Source organism: Protopterus annectens, chromosome 8.part0, assembly GCF_019279795.1.
Source record: "Protopterus annectens isolate FY-2018-M chromosome 8.part0, PAN1.0, whole genome shotgun sequence".
Lineage (NCBI taxonomy): Eukaryota > Metazoa > Chordata > Ceratodontiformes > Protopteridae > Protopterus > Protopterus annectens.
The window spans coordinates 34,191,117-34,206,048 of NC_056741.1; positions in this window are offsets into that span (position 1 = coordinate 34,191,117).

Below are 14,932 nucleotides of genomic sequence, written 5' to 3' on the forward strand. Positions count from 1 at the left end.
CAGATATGCTCAGAATTAGTTCAAAATGATGTGAAGATTACTGAACCTACACACATTGCCAACATACTGGCTGACAGGTTCAGTGCAAACTTCTCCCTCCCTCCCCAAAAGGAGATATCTATACCAGAGGATTGTAGCCCCCAAACATCTCCAACGCCCAGGTGAGAACTGCCCTCTCAAGGCAAAACACAGCATCCATGGGACGGATGGTGTCCCCGGCTGTGTGCTCCACGAACTCAATGAGGAATTAAACCCGCAGTTAGGACAGCTGTTTAATCTCAGCCTCACCGCAGAGGATTGTAGCCCCCCAAACATCTCCAACGCCCAGGTGAGAACTGCCCTCTCCAAGGCAAAAAACACAGCATCCATGGGACCGGATGGTGTCCCCGGCTGTGTGCTCCATGAACTCAATGAGGAATTAAACCCGCAGTTAGGACAGCTGTTTAATCTCAGCCTCACCTCAGGATACGTACCCAAGGAGGCACGCTGACTGTGGTCCCACTTCACAAGGGCGGTGCCTCCACCGACCCTGATAATTACCGTCCCATTAGCTTGACAAGCCTTATCTGCAAAGCCATGGAGAGGATCATAATGGAACTCATAAATAAAGACATAGGGAACTTGCAGACTTTGGATCCAACCCAGTTTGGCTTTGTCAAAGGCAGATAATGCCTTTTAAACTTGGTTGACTTTTTCGAGACAGTCACCAAGGCCATTGATGAGGGAAAGGCAGTCCATACAGCCTACCTCGACCTGGCAAAGGCCTTCACACAATACCCCACTCAGGTATCATCGAAAAACTCATCAGCTTGAATGTAAACCCATACATCACAAGATGGGTTGCAAACTGGCTAAGTGACAGAACCCACAGGGTCAGAGTTGCTGGAGCCATGTCAGACTCAAAGCCTGTCACAAGTGGTGTCCCACAGGGCTCAGTCCTGGGTCCACTCTTGTTCGGCATCTACTTTTCTGAAGTACAAGCAAACACAGGAGGGTTATGGCTGACAAAGTTTGCAGATGACTGCAAACTGGGCGCCATAGTCGAAAACACATCTGACACAGATATCCTTCAGAAGGGCCTCACAGAAATGGATAACTGGTGCCAGAGCCATGGCCTAAAGTTAAACGCCAAGAAATGCTACCCCTAGCTACCATATAGGTGGCAATTCACTGAGCACAGAAGAAGTCATCAGGGATCTGGGGACCCAGGTTGACAGTAGCCTTTCGTTTGACACTCATGTTGCTAAAGTAGTTAGGAAAACCTTCTACATTGCCCACATGATCATGAAGGGATTCACATCTAGATCAAGGGAGGTCATCGTCCCCCTGTACTCATCACTCATTAGACCTATGATTGAGTACAATGCCCCATTCGAATGTATCTGACCGACACCTGCAGCAGCTGGAAGGCCCCAAAGTTCCTCACCAAAAGGATAAAGGGTCTCAAAAATATGTCTTATGCTGCCCGACTGAAAGAACTCCAGCTCTATTCAGTCTCATACCGCTTGCTCAGAGGTGACCTGTGCCTGACATATAAGGCCATGTCAAACCCAGATTTGATGAATATGCTTCACCTCAAAAATCTAGATCCCTCAGAACCACAAGGGCGGAGACTTAAACCTTGACACGGTTATTAATAGAACGTGCTGGAGGGACAAATTCATCACCCAGAGACTCCTATGCTGTGGAACAAAATCCCGTACATGTGAGGCAGAGCACCGCTGGCCTTGTTCAAGAGGAATCTTGACCAATGGATGGAGATCGCAGATATACCCCAGGATTACTTCAGTGTCACTGCTTGACAGAGGCACAGCAAAATAATAGGCATAGTTTTAGTCAAACTAAAGGTGGCAAAGCCACATAACTAGGGGCTAGGCTTATAAATGCCCTTGGGCAGATAGCCTAGTATGAACCTATGAACCTATGAACCTGAATACAATGCCTAACCAGGCATATCCAACTGTATTCAGCAGTCATCAGACCTATAACTGAGTATAGTGACTAACGAGGCAGGTCCAACAGCATTCAGCAGTCATCAGACTTAAAACTGAGTACAATGCCTAACCGGGCATGTCCAAATGTATTCAGCAGTCGTCAGACCTATAACTGAGTACAAAGCCTAACCAGGCATTTCCAACTGTATTCAGCAGTCATCAGACCTATAACTGCATACAATGCCTAACGAGAAATGTCCAACTGAATTCAGCAGTCATCAGACATATCACTGAGTACAATACCTAACCAGGCATGTCCAAATATATTCAGAAGTCATCATACCTATCACTGAGTACAATGCCTAACAACGCACGTCCAACTGTATTCAGCAGTCATCAGACCTATAACTAAGTATAATGCCAAACCAGGTATGTCCAACTGTATTCAACCATCATCAGACCTATAACTGAGTACAATGCCTAACAAGGCATGTCCAGCAGTATTCAGCAGTCATCAGACCTATAACTGAGTACAATGCCTAACCAGGCATGTCCAACTGTATTCAGCAGTCATCACACCTATAACTGAGTACAATGCCTAACCAGGCATGTCCAACTGTATTCAGCAGTCATTACACCTATAACTAAATACAATGCCTAACCAGGCATGTCCAACTGTACTCAGCAGTCATCAGAACTACAACTGAGTCCAATGCCTTGCCAGGCATGTCCGACTGAATTCAGCAGTCATCAGACCTATAACTGAGTACAATGTCTAACCAGTCATGTCCAACTGTACTTGGTCTTTTATCAGGAGGGGGATGGGAACCCCTGATTAGGGTAATCAAATCTTCAGCCATCTTAAGCATCTGTTTCATAGGCATGGGGCCTTGAACTGTAGACAGATGTACAGTCTTCTTTGGTTTTAAAGAAGTTTTAAGCTTAGCATAAGATTTAATGGTGAGTGTAGTCGGTCTGAAGACACCTTCTGCAACAGAAGGTGTTTCCACTGCACCTGGGTCTACTTCTGCTCCGGTGTCAGAAGGGCTTAATGAAGATGGCTGCATCGGCCTAGTAGACTCCAGTTGAGAATGCGCATCTGTCTGGGGTTCCAGTTCTGCAGTCATCAGGGGCTGCGTAGGTGCCTCACTGAAAACCGGAGAAGCGGCGACAGGCCCTGCTGAGGCTTTTGAGTCTGGCTTGTTCCTAGGCTGTCTGTCCTTATCCTTGCATTTATTATGCATGCCGGTCATCGGCTTCTCCGACGGCATGATATAATTAAATTTCCTACCAAAGTAATGTCATGGAAAGTCAAAACGGCGTTTGATAATTTGTTTATTAAACCTAGCACAAAACCGACAACCTATGACTTCGTGGTCTGGGCCGTGGCAAGGAATACAATAGGAATGGAAGTCCTTATGAGGTATTTGCTTCCCACAAGAAATGCAATTGTTAACTTTTTCTGACATCGGACTGAGGCAAGAAAAGGTTTCCCAATGGAGTACTTAGCTTTATTAAAGAATTCGGACTGAAATTCGAATCAAAAATCTCAGGTGTCGGCCGACTGGCACTTGTGAACTGCTTCTGCTTCGGGCACCACGCGGCAAGAAAGACTGAAGAAAATGGCATCGGATGCCTCTTATATACCCCTGGTGCTCTGACATCGGGGAAGAAGTGACAGCAACTGACGCCAGACCAAGACTTTCGAACTCAGCCCAACTGCGGGACTGCCTGACAGCAGGATAACCCAAGTGTGATGATTACAGCAGGGTAACACGATGAACATCTGAGTATAATGCCTATCCAGGCATGTCCAACTGAATTTAGCAGCCATCAGACCTATAACTGAGTACAATGCCTAACCAGGCATATCCAACTGTATTCAGCAGTCATCAGACCTATCACTGAGTACAATGCCTAACCAGGCATGTCCAACTGTATTCAGCAGTCATCAGACCTATCACTGAGTACAATGCCTAACCAGGCATGTCCAACTGTATTCAGCAGTCATCAGACTTATAACTGTGTACAATGCCTAACCAGGCATTTCCAACTGTATTTAGCAGTCATCAGACCTATAACTGAGTACAATGCCTAACCAGGCATGTCCAACTGTATTCAGCAGTCATCAGACCTAAAGCAGAGTACAATGGCTAACCAGGCATGTACAACTGTATTCAGCAGTCATCAGACAGTACAGTTTTGTACCTACCATAAATGTAGATGTCCGATAGATATGCAACTGCAGTCATAACATATGGGTTGTCCTGCCTCAGGCAGCCCTCGGTTGGCCAATTCAAAGTCTGGGTCCAAGGCCGGCTGGTGTCGCCTCCTCCGGCGTCACAATGGCTGGAGTATAAAGGCATCGGCCGACACCATCTTCTTCAGTATTTCTTGCCCCAGATGCCAGGTGCCCTCCTAGGACAGCTAAATTTGGTAAATGGATAAAATAATCACAACAGTAATAAACAGATGCACCATAGGAGATACCCCCAGCTGAACGGAAGAGGGGTAGGGACCCAAAAAGAAGAATACAGAGGGGTAGGAGGGTGGGAAAATCCGACTGCAGTTGCATATCTATCGGACATCTACATTTATGGTAGGTACAAAACTGTACTATGTCCTTCAAGAATGCAACTGCAGTCATAACATATGGGTTGAGTACCATAGCCAAGCTGGGGGTGGATGGAACTAAGATAAGGATGGTGTAGCTAAAATCCCCTGCAGGACTGCCGAAGCAAAGCCTGCTTGGGATCTGGAGTATAAGGGCAGGTTGTAGTGCTTGGTAAATGTATGCACGGAGCTCCATGTAGCAGCTTCTAAAATGTCCTTTGTTGCCACTCCTCTTAGGAAAGCTGTGGAAGTGGCTATAGCTCTGGTAGAATGTGGCCTGATATTGGCTGGCACACCTTTTCCATGGAAAGAGTAGCAAAATCTGATGCAATGCCCAATCCATTTTGAAATTGTTTGCTTGGAGATTGCTTTTCCTTGTACTCCAGCAGCATAGGCTACAAACAGCTGATCAGACCTTCTGGTGGCCTTAGTTCTGTCCAAGTAGTAGCGTAATTGTCTGTGTATGTCCAAAGTATGCAGTAGTTTTTCCCCCTTATTTTGAGGATTGGGGAAGAATGCAGGTAGATGAATAGCTTGATTTAGAGACACCCTGGAAATTACTTTTGGCATGAATGTAGGATTGGTTCTTAGAGAGACTCTGTCTTGATGAAAAATGAGGAAGGGGGGCACTGCCATGAGTGCCTGTATCTCCGAAACTCTTCTTGCAGAGGTGACTGCCAATAAGAAGGCAGTCTTCCATGACAGAAATTGCATTTCTGAGGTTGCTGCTGGCTCAAATGGAGGAAGAGTTAGTTTTCCAACATGTAGTTGAGGTCCCATGCAGGTACTGGCTGTTTTCTGGGAGGTTTGATATTCTTTATCCCTCTTAGAAACTGTCTTAGCAGAGGATGCGAAAACACTGGAGGGTCACAGTTGTACTTTGCTGAGATTGCTGAGGCATGAATCTTTATTGAGGAGTATGAGAGTCCAGTATGAAATAGTTCTGCCAAGTATTCTAATATTTGAGGTATACTCAGTAATGCTGTGTCCTGACCCCTGTTGGCATTCCAGATACTGAATCTCTTCCACTTGGCTGAATAGGTTTTTCTGGTGGAAGGTCTGTGTGCTTCCAGCAAGATCTCTTGAACAGATTTGGAAAGAGAGTTTGGTGTTGAAGTCATGGTAGCCTCCAGGCTGTCAGATGCAATGTTTTCAGGTCTTGATGTACAGTCCTGTAATTGTATTGAGTTAGGAGCAGGGGCCATAGGATCAGAGGCCATGGCTTGGTCCGAGTTATGGTCAATAGCAATGGGTACCAGTGTTGCCTTGGCCAGTCTGGAGCTATCAAGATGCCTGTTGGTTGTTCTGCTTTGATCTTCAGTATCACCTTGGTCAGCAGAGGCAGGTGAGGGAATGCATAATTTTTTAGAGAATTCCAGCTGAAGGAGAGAGCATCCATTTTCCAAGCTAGAGGGTGGTGAGTCCTTGTGCAGAACTTTTCCAGGTGATGATTTAAGTGGGAAGCAAAAAGATCTATGTCCAGTCTTCCCCATGTCCTTGCCAGTTGAGAGAAAATGTGAGGGTGCAGCATCCATTCATGTGGATCCATGAAATCTCTGCTCAGATTGTCTGCCAGTACATTGTCCTTGCCTGGTACAAACTGGGATTGTAAATGTATCCTCAGGCTCAGGGATTTTTCCCAGAGAAGCAGTGTTAGTCCGCAGAGGGGGTAAGAATGAGTGCCTCCCTGCTTGTTTATGTACCACATGACAGTAGTGTTGTCTGTCCTTATTAGCAAATGTCCCTGTTTTAGTGTTTTTTCGAAAGTCTCGATGGCATGTATCACTGCCAACATCTCCTTTTGGTTTATGTGCAGATGTCTTTCCTTTGGCGTCCAAAGACCTTGAATGCATCTGCCCTCCATGTGCGCCCCCCCATCCATGGTCTGAGGTGTCTGTTGTTATCATTTGGTCTGCTTGAGGTCTGTTGAAAGGCATGCCTTCGTTTAGTTGACTGGCTTGAGCCCACCATAGAAATTCCTTCTGCAGACATGGAATGAGTGGGATTATGTGCTCTAGGCTGTTGCTGTGTTGAGACCATAGGTTTTTTAGATACCACTGCAGCTTTCTCATATGAAGTCTTGCCAAAGGTATCAGAAGGATGCAATATGCCATGAAACCCAGGGCCTGCAGGATTTTTCTTGCAGTCAGCTGGGAAAGCTTTGCTTGGCCTTTGAAGTACTTTGGTAAATGCTGCTGTTTTTCCTCTGTGAGGTAGGCCATTTGTTTTTCCGTGTCCAGTTTGGCTCCTAGGAATATAATTTGTTGGGATGGTAGTAAGTTTGACTTCTGAATGTTGACTGTGTATCCCAAGGCCTGCAGTAGGTGCATGACATAGTCCAAATTCCCTTTTAAGGTTTGTTTGTTGTCTGCTTGTATGAGACAGTCGTCCAAGTAGGGGTATATCTGAATCCCCTGCAGTCTGCAGTGTGCCACTACTGATGCCAGGCATTTTGTGAACACTCTGGGTGCAGTAGATAAGCCAAATGGCAATGCTGAGAATTGATAATGCTCTGTCCCTGCAAGAAATCTGAGGTATCTTCTGCAGCTTTGTCTGATTGGGACATGCAGGTATGCCTCCTTGAGGTCCAGAGTGACCAGCCAAGACCCCTTGCCCAACATGGGAAGAAGTTGCTGCAACGTCAGCATTTTGAACTTTGGCACAATGAGGAAAGTGTTTAGAGTTGACAAGTCCTGTATGGGTCTCCACTTGTTTTCTTTTCTTGGAACAAGGAACAATCCTGAATAAAATCCCTGGCCTTGTTCCTGAGGAGGAACCCTTTCTATTGCTTTTATACTTAATAGCTTGGAAACTTGGGTGAGTGCCTCTGCCCTTTGATGATGTGGCAGGTTTGGCATGCCTTGTTTTATTGGTAATGTGTGGAAGTGGAATCTGTAACCTTTGTCTATCAAATCCAGAATCCAATTGTCCTTGGTTAAGATATGGCAGTTTTGTGAGAATAAGGCTAAGTTTCCGCGCAAAGGTGCTTCTCTTTGAACCTTTGTAGGTACAAAAGTCAAGTCATTGTGATTGTCCTTGTGGTGCAGCTGAATTGTCTGCCACTTCTTTGATTTGGAGGTTGCCATTAGCGCCCCCTGTAAGATCCTCGGTATTGCCCTCTACCTCGGGCACGTCTGCTTTTTCCCCTTTGAAACTTATCAGAGCCGGGGAAGGACCAATTCTTGGAGGGCCAGTTTCTGCTGAATCTGGGTGGCTGAACCTGAAGGAAATCCTTGACTGTCTGTACTGACTTTGCTTTTTCCTCAATGGATTTCAATACATCTTGTGCAGTCGCACCAAAAAGCTTTTGTTTTTCCAAAGGTGCATCCAGTAACTTCACATTAACATGGTCAGGCAAAGACTGATCCTTCAACCAAGCATGTCTACGTATTACAGCCCCAGTCATAGCTGCCCTACATGAAGCTTCCAGTGCATTATAACCACACTGCAGAAAATGGTTATTAACCTGCTGAGTGTTATGAATATGATCCTGCAGTGCCTTTTTATCAATAGGCTCAGGAGGCTAACTTTTCTGTAAATCATCCAGGAGAAAATCTTGGTACTGAAACATGTGAAAAGGCAGTTAAGACCTCATGGCTAAGGTAGTAGAGGTATATACTTTTTTACCCCATCTCTCCAGGGACCTTGCTTCTCTGTCAGCTGGCAGTGGGTTTTTGGCAGAGGAGGAAGCCAATCCCTTGGGGCCCTGTGAAATAGTTTCTAGGTCCACAGAGTGAGCCTTAAAAAGGTGCTTGTGAGTGTCAGGGACGATGTAATATCTGTCCGGCTTGACAGGAGCAGGAGGAAGAGAATCAGGGTTGGCACTGGAGTCAGAGTAAACATCATCCAAAACATCCATAACTGGAGGGATAGCCAAGGTTCTGTGCTAGGGAAGCTTGAGGAAAGTATGAAGCCTTTTCCTGGAGTCAGAGAATTCCTGACCCTGCCATTGAAAATGTTCCCTCATGGAATGCAGGACTTCACCAAAAGAGAAATCCTCTGGAGGGGAGGCAGAGGGAATTGATTCCTCAGCATCAGAGTCCTCATAGGCCTGGAAGGGTTCTTCTAGGGCATCAGAATGCTCAGAATCCCCAGAGGCTTCATCCAAGGAGAGGTCGTCCGCCTGCTCAGTTCTAGGCCTTTTTTCTGCAGGTGGCTGAGAACCCCTGTCCGGATGAGGCTGAGACCCCCTGATAAGGGAAATAAGATCTGCAGCCAGAGACATGATCTGCTTATTAGATGAAGGGGCCTGGGCAGGTTTAGGATGGGCCTTGGCCTGACTGGTGGCCTTAGCACATGCAAAGGCCTTGATGGACATGGAAGCAGGAGGCCTAGCAGCCCCACGTGCAGGCGTTACCTTGTCCACAGGAATGGTGTCGGGTAGATCCAGAACTTCGGTTTCCGGAGGAAAATCCACAACCGGCACCGGAGAGATCTCCGAGACCGAAGGTCGTGATAACGCTGTGTCGTCAGCCTGGAGCGGTTGATTTACCACTTCCAAGGGGACCGAAGCGCTAGCAGAGGATTTGGGAGTAGCATCGGTAGTGGACGCGGGCCGAGGATGTCGGTCCCGGTCCTTTTTAAGATTGGGTTGTCGGTAGATCCGGCGGCATGATATACAGATTCACGAAAAGTCCTCGGCGAATTCTGCCCGGCGCCTGAGAGTGCGCTTATTAAAGCAAGCACAGGCAGCACAGGCCAAGACGTCATGGTCTGGGCCCAGGCAAGGAAGGCAGAGAGAATGGAAGTCCTTATGAGGTATTTGTTTACCACAAGACAAACAATTATTAACTTTCTCAATTTGTTCTGACATCAGCTGAGGCAAGAATAAATGTTCCCCAATGGGGTACTTAGCTTTTAGATGACTTCGGTACTGAAAATACAGGAGCTGACTGACTGGCACTTGCGAACTGCTTCTGCTTCGGGCACCACACGGCAAGAAAGACTGGGGAAGATGGCGTCGGCCGATGCCTTTATACTCCAGTCGTTGGCGAGAGGAGCGACACCAGCCGACGCCGGACCCAGACTTTGGAATTCGGCCGACCGAGGGCTGCCTGAGGCAGGACAACCCATATGTTATGACTGCAGTTGCATTCTTGAAGGACATCTATAACTGAGTACAATGCGTAATCAGGCAAGTCCAACTGTATTCAGCAGTCATCAGAACAAAAACTGAGAACAATTTCTAACCAGGCATGTCCAACTGTATTCAGCAGTCATCAGACCTATAACTGAGTACAATACCTAACCAGGCATGTCCAACTATATTCAACAGTCATCACACCTATAACTGAGTACAATGCCTAACCAGGCATGTCCAACGGTATTCAGCAGTCATCAAACCAATCACTGAGTACAATGCCTAACCAGGCATGTCCAACTGTATTCAGCAGTCATCACACCTATAACTGAGTACAATGCCTAACCAGGTATGTCCAACTGTATTCAGCAGTCATCAGACCTATAACTGAGTACAATGCCTAACCAGGCATGTCCAACTGTATTCAGCAGTCATCAGACGTATAACTGAGTACAATGCCTAACCAGGCATGTCCAACTGTATTCAGCAGACATCAGACTTATCATTGAGTACAATGCCTAACCAGGCAGACTCAACTGTATTCAGCAGTCATCAGACCTATAACAGAGTACAATGCCTAACCAGGCAAGTCTAACTGTATTCAGCAGTCATAAGACCTTTAGCTAAGTACAATGCCTAAGAGGCATGCCCAACTGTATTTGGCAATCATCAGACCACAAACTGAATACAATGCCTAATCATTAAAAACAAAAAACAGCAAAACAAGTGAGAGCTACAAAAACTAAAAGAATCTAATGTTAATGTAAGCGCTTTCGGAAACGCCAATACATTTCCTTCCTCAGACATACAATGACAAAACCTTAGGGCGTAAATATATAATGCACTAACTGCCCAATTAAACAATTAGTGTTTTTCTCATAACAATTAATACAAACGAATTCCTTACCAAGAACTTGTAATCGTATTGTATCAATATAAAAGTTACTTTCCAGAAAATCGATTGTAAACTTGAGATAGAGGAATTATTATGGCAAATAAGAACAGTAGCCTATTTGCCTCCAGGTCTCAATGAAACTGTATCTATTAAATGTTTCTTAAAATTGGCAGCCTTGAAGAGATGAGTTTCTGTATTATTAGGATGTTTCCTTATGTTACCTTTTGTTGGTGGCCATGGTTCAACATTATTTAATAGGGTTTTAGTTGGACAATTACATATATATTTTTTTATAAAAAAGCGAACTTTAGTATTTAAAAATGAACAATGTATATTCAACATTAACCATTTTGGCTTTTTAATTCAGGGCAACTATAAATTGTGGAGCTGATTACTGTGTTTTTTGTTTTGTGATACAACATGTTTACAATCGATTTTCTGAAAAGTAACTTTTATATTGATATAATACGATTACAAGTTCTTGGTAAGGAATTTGTTTGTATTAATTGTTAGGGGAAAACCCTAATTGTTTAAATGGGCAGTTAGTGCATTATATATTTACGTCCTAAGGTTTTGTCATTGTATGTCTGAGGAAGGAAACGTATTGGCGTTTCCGAAAGCACTTACATTAACATTAAATTCTTTTAGTTTTTTTAGCTCTCGCTTGTTTTGCTGTTTTTTGTTTTTAACAGTTTGTCGAGGTTCTTTGTCTACAATGCCTAACCAGGCATGCCCAACTGTATTCAGCTGTCATCAGACCTATCACTGAGTACAATGCCAAATCAGGCATGTCCAACTGTATTCAGTAGTCATCAGACTTATAACTGAGTACAATGCCTAACCAGGCATGGTCAACTGTATTCAGCAGTCATCAGACCTATAACTGATTAAAATGCCAAACCAGACATGTCCAACTGTATTCAGCCATCATCAGACCTATAACTGAGTACAATGCCTAACCAGGCATGTCCAGCTGTATTCAGCCATCATCAGACCTATTACTGAGTACAATTTCTAAACAAGCATGTCCAACTGTATTCAGCAGTCACCAGATCTATAACTGAGTACAATGACTAATCAGGCATGCCCAACTGTATTAAGCAGTCATCACACCTATAACTGAGCACAATGCCTGACTAGGCATGTCCAACTGCATTTAGCAGTCATAAGACCTAAAACTGATTAAAATGCCTAACCAGGCATGTCCAACTGTATTCAGCAGTCATCAGACCTATAGCTGAGTACAATGCCTATCCAGGCATTTCTAACTATATTCAGCAGTTATCAGTCATATAACTGATACAATTACTAACCAAGCATGTCCAACTGAATTCAGCAGTCAGCAGACTTATAACTGAGTACAATGCCTAACCAGGCATGTCCAACTGTATTCAGCAGTCATCAGATCTATAACTGAGTACAATGCCTAACCAGGCATGTCCAACTGTATTCAGCAGTCATCAGACCTATAACTAAATACAATGCCTAACCAGGCATGTCCAACTGTACTCAGCAGTTATCAGAAAGTACAGTTTTGTTCCTACCATAAATGTAGATGTTCGAGTGTTCACACTGCTGCAGTCATCACACTTGGGTTATCCTGCCATCAGGCGGTCCCGCAGTCGGCCAGAGTTCCAAAGTCTTGGTCCGGCGTTGGCTGCTATTGCTTCTTCCCTGCCTTCAGTGTGCTAGGGGTATATAAGAGGCATCCAACGCCATTTTCTTCAGTTTTTCTTGCCCCAGATGTCATGCACCTCCAAGTAGGTAGGCAATACATATTGCTAATAAAACATGTAAAAGGAATAAAAGGAATACCTTCAGTTTCAAGCAAATACACCACAAAGGTTGTACAGGATAGAAAAGGTATAGAAAAGTTCAGCTAGGTCAGAGGGGATGGAGGGAGGGTAACCTGGTGCAGCAGTGTGAACACTCAAACATTTACATTTATGGTATGTACAAAACTGTACTATGTTCATCGTGTTACACTGCTGCAGTCATCACACTTGGGTTGAATTCCAAAGCTAAGGATGGGTGGTGGAACTAAACAGGGTTTGTAGAGGCTAGTAGGCCCTACACAACTGCAGTGGCAAAGCCAGCTCTGGTTTTAGAGTATACAGGTAAGTGATAGTGCTTGGTGAAGGTGTGCACTGAACTCCAAGTTGCAGCCTCCAAAATATCCTTGGTTGGTACCCCTCTGAAGAAGGCTGTTGATGTTGCTGTAGCCCTGGTGGAATGGGGCCTAATGTTACCAGGTACAGGTTTCCCATGGTGTGTGTAGCAGAAATGGATACAATGTCCTATCCATTTTGAAATGGTCTGTTTTGAGATAGCCTTTCCTTGTGATCCTGCAGCATAGGATACAAAGAGCTGGTTAGATTTTCTGAAAGCCTTAGTTTTATCTAAGTAGTAATGTAATTGCCTGTGAATGTCCAGAGTGTAGGAGCCTTTCCCCTTTGTTCTGGGGGTTTGGATAAAAGGTGGGCAAATGAATAGTTTGGTTTAGGGCCACTCTGGATACCACCTTTGGCATAAAGGAAGGGTTAGTTCGTAAAGCGACTCTGTCTTGATGAAAAATGATGAAAGGCTCCACTGCCATTAGGGCCTGTAGCTTTGAGACTCTTCGTGCTGAAGTTATTGCTAGCAGCAGGGCAGTTTTCCATGATACAAACTGTAGATCAGCTGTAAAAGCTGGTTCAAAGGGTGGTTCCAAAACAAAATTGAGATCCCAAGTTGGTGCTGGTGCTCTCCGGGGTGGTCTTATGTTCTTAGCCCCTCTGAGGAACTGTCTTAGTAACGGATGTGAAAATATAGGAGGATCCGTGTTGTACTGAGCTGAAATAGCTGAGGTGTGGATCTTAATAGATAAAAAGGAAAGTCCTTTGTGCAACATCTCAGTTAAGTATTGAAGAATCTGAGGAATATTTGGGACAAGGGGATTTTGGCCTTTAGCCTGGTTCCAGGTGCAGAATCTTTTCCATTTGTCTGAATATGCTTTCCTGGTGTTGGGCCTCCTTGCCTCCAGAATGACATCCATCACAGCTTTAGAGAGAAGTGTTAACTGGTTGTTTAGGTAATTTGCCATGTAGCCAGATTTAAAGTCTTGAGATGGCTGTGTAGAATCTGATTGTTTTGCTGAGTGAGCAGGTGAAGAATTGGAGGTAAAATCCATGGTGGGCCTTGAGCCATGTTCCTTAGTATTGGATACCAGTGTTGGCGTGGCCAGTCTGGAGCAATGAGTATCATTTGTGGCCTCTCTAATCTAGCTTTCAGCAGCACCTTTGCCAGAAGAGGCAGTGGAGGAAAGGCATACACTGTCAATGTTTTCCAACTGAATGAAAGGGCGTCCACTTTCCAAGCTAGTGTGTGGTATGTCCTTGTGCAGAATTTCCGTAGTTTGTAGTTTTAGGGGGAAGCAAACAGATCTATATCTGGGCTCCCCCATTTTTGAGTTATCATTGTGAATACTTGTGGATCTAGTTTCCACTCATGAGGATCTATGATGTTTCTGCTTAGATAGTCTGCCAATGTGTTTTTCTTTCCTGGCAGGAATTGTGCTTGTAGTTGAACTTGGTAGGTCAGTGCTGTGTTCCACAAGGTCATTGCTTGCCTGCATAGGGGGTAGGAATGTGTGCCCCCCTTGCTTGTTTATGTACCACATCACTGTGGTGTTGTCCGTCTTTATTAGGAGTTGTCCTGGATGTAGGAGGTCCGTGAAAGCTGTTAGGGCATTTTGTACAGCTAGCATCTCTTTTTGATTGATATGTAGATGCCTTTGATCTGCAGACCATTTGCCCTGAATACACTGTCCTGCCATGTATACTCCCCAGGCATAATCAGATGCATCTGTTGTTATAGTTTGCCTGGCTGGGGGTAAGGCAGAAGGCTGACCCTTGTTGAAGTGACATGCCTGAGCCCACCATAGAAACTCCTGTTAAAGGCAGGGAATGAGTGGAATTATTGTTTCCAAACTGTGGCTGTGTTGAGTCCATACGCTTTTCTGGTACCATTGTAATTTCCTCATATGCAGTTTTGCAAATGGTATTAGTAGTATGCAAGATGCCATGAATCCCAAGGCCTGCAGAATTTTTCTTGCAGGGAGTTGGGTCTTTGTTGCCATCATTTTGAAGTATTGAGTCAGTTGTCCTTGCTTGTCTGGCATGAGATAAGCCATCTGGGCCATTGTATTTAAGCTGGCACCCAGGAATATTATGTCTTGTAAGGGCACTAGTTTTGACTTCTTTTCGTTTACTGTGTACACTAGGCAACTTAATAGGTTTTTGACAAATGCCAGATGCTTTAAAAGAATGTCCTTGCTTTCTGCTTGAATAAGGCAATCGTCCATGTATGGATATATTTGAATTCCTCTTTGTCTTTCATATTTCAATTTTAACCCCCCGGGGTGCCAAAAGG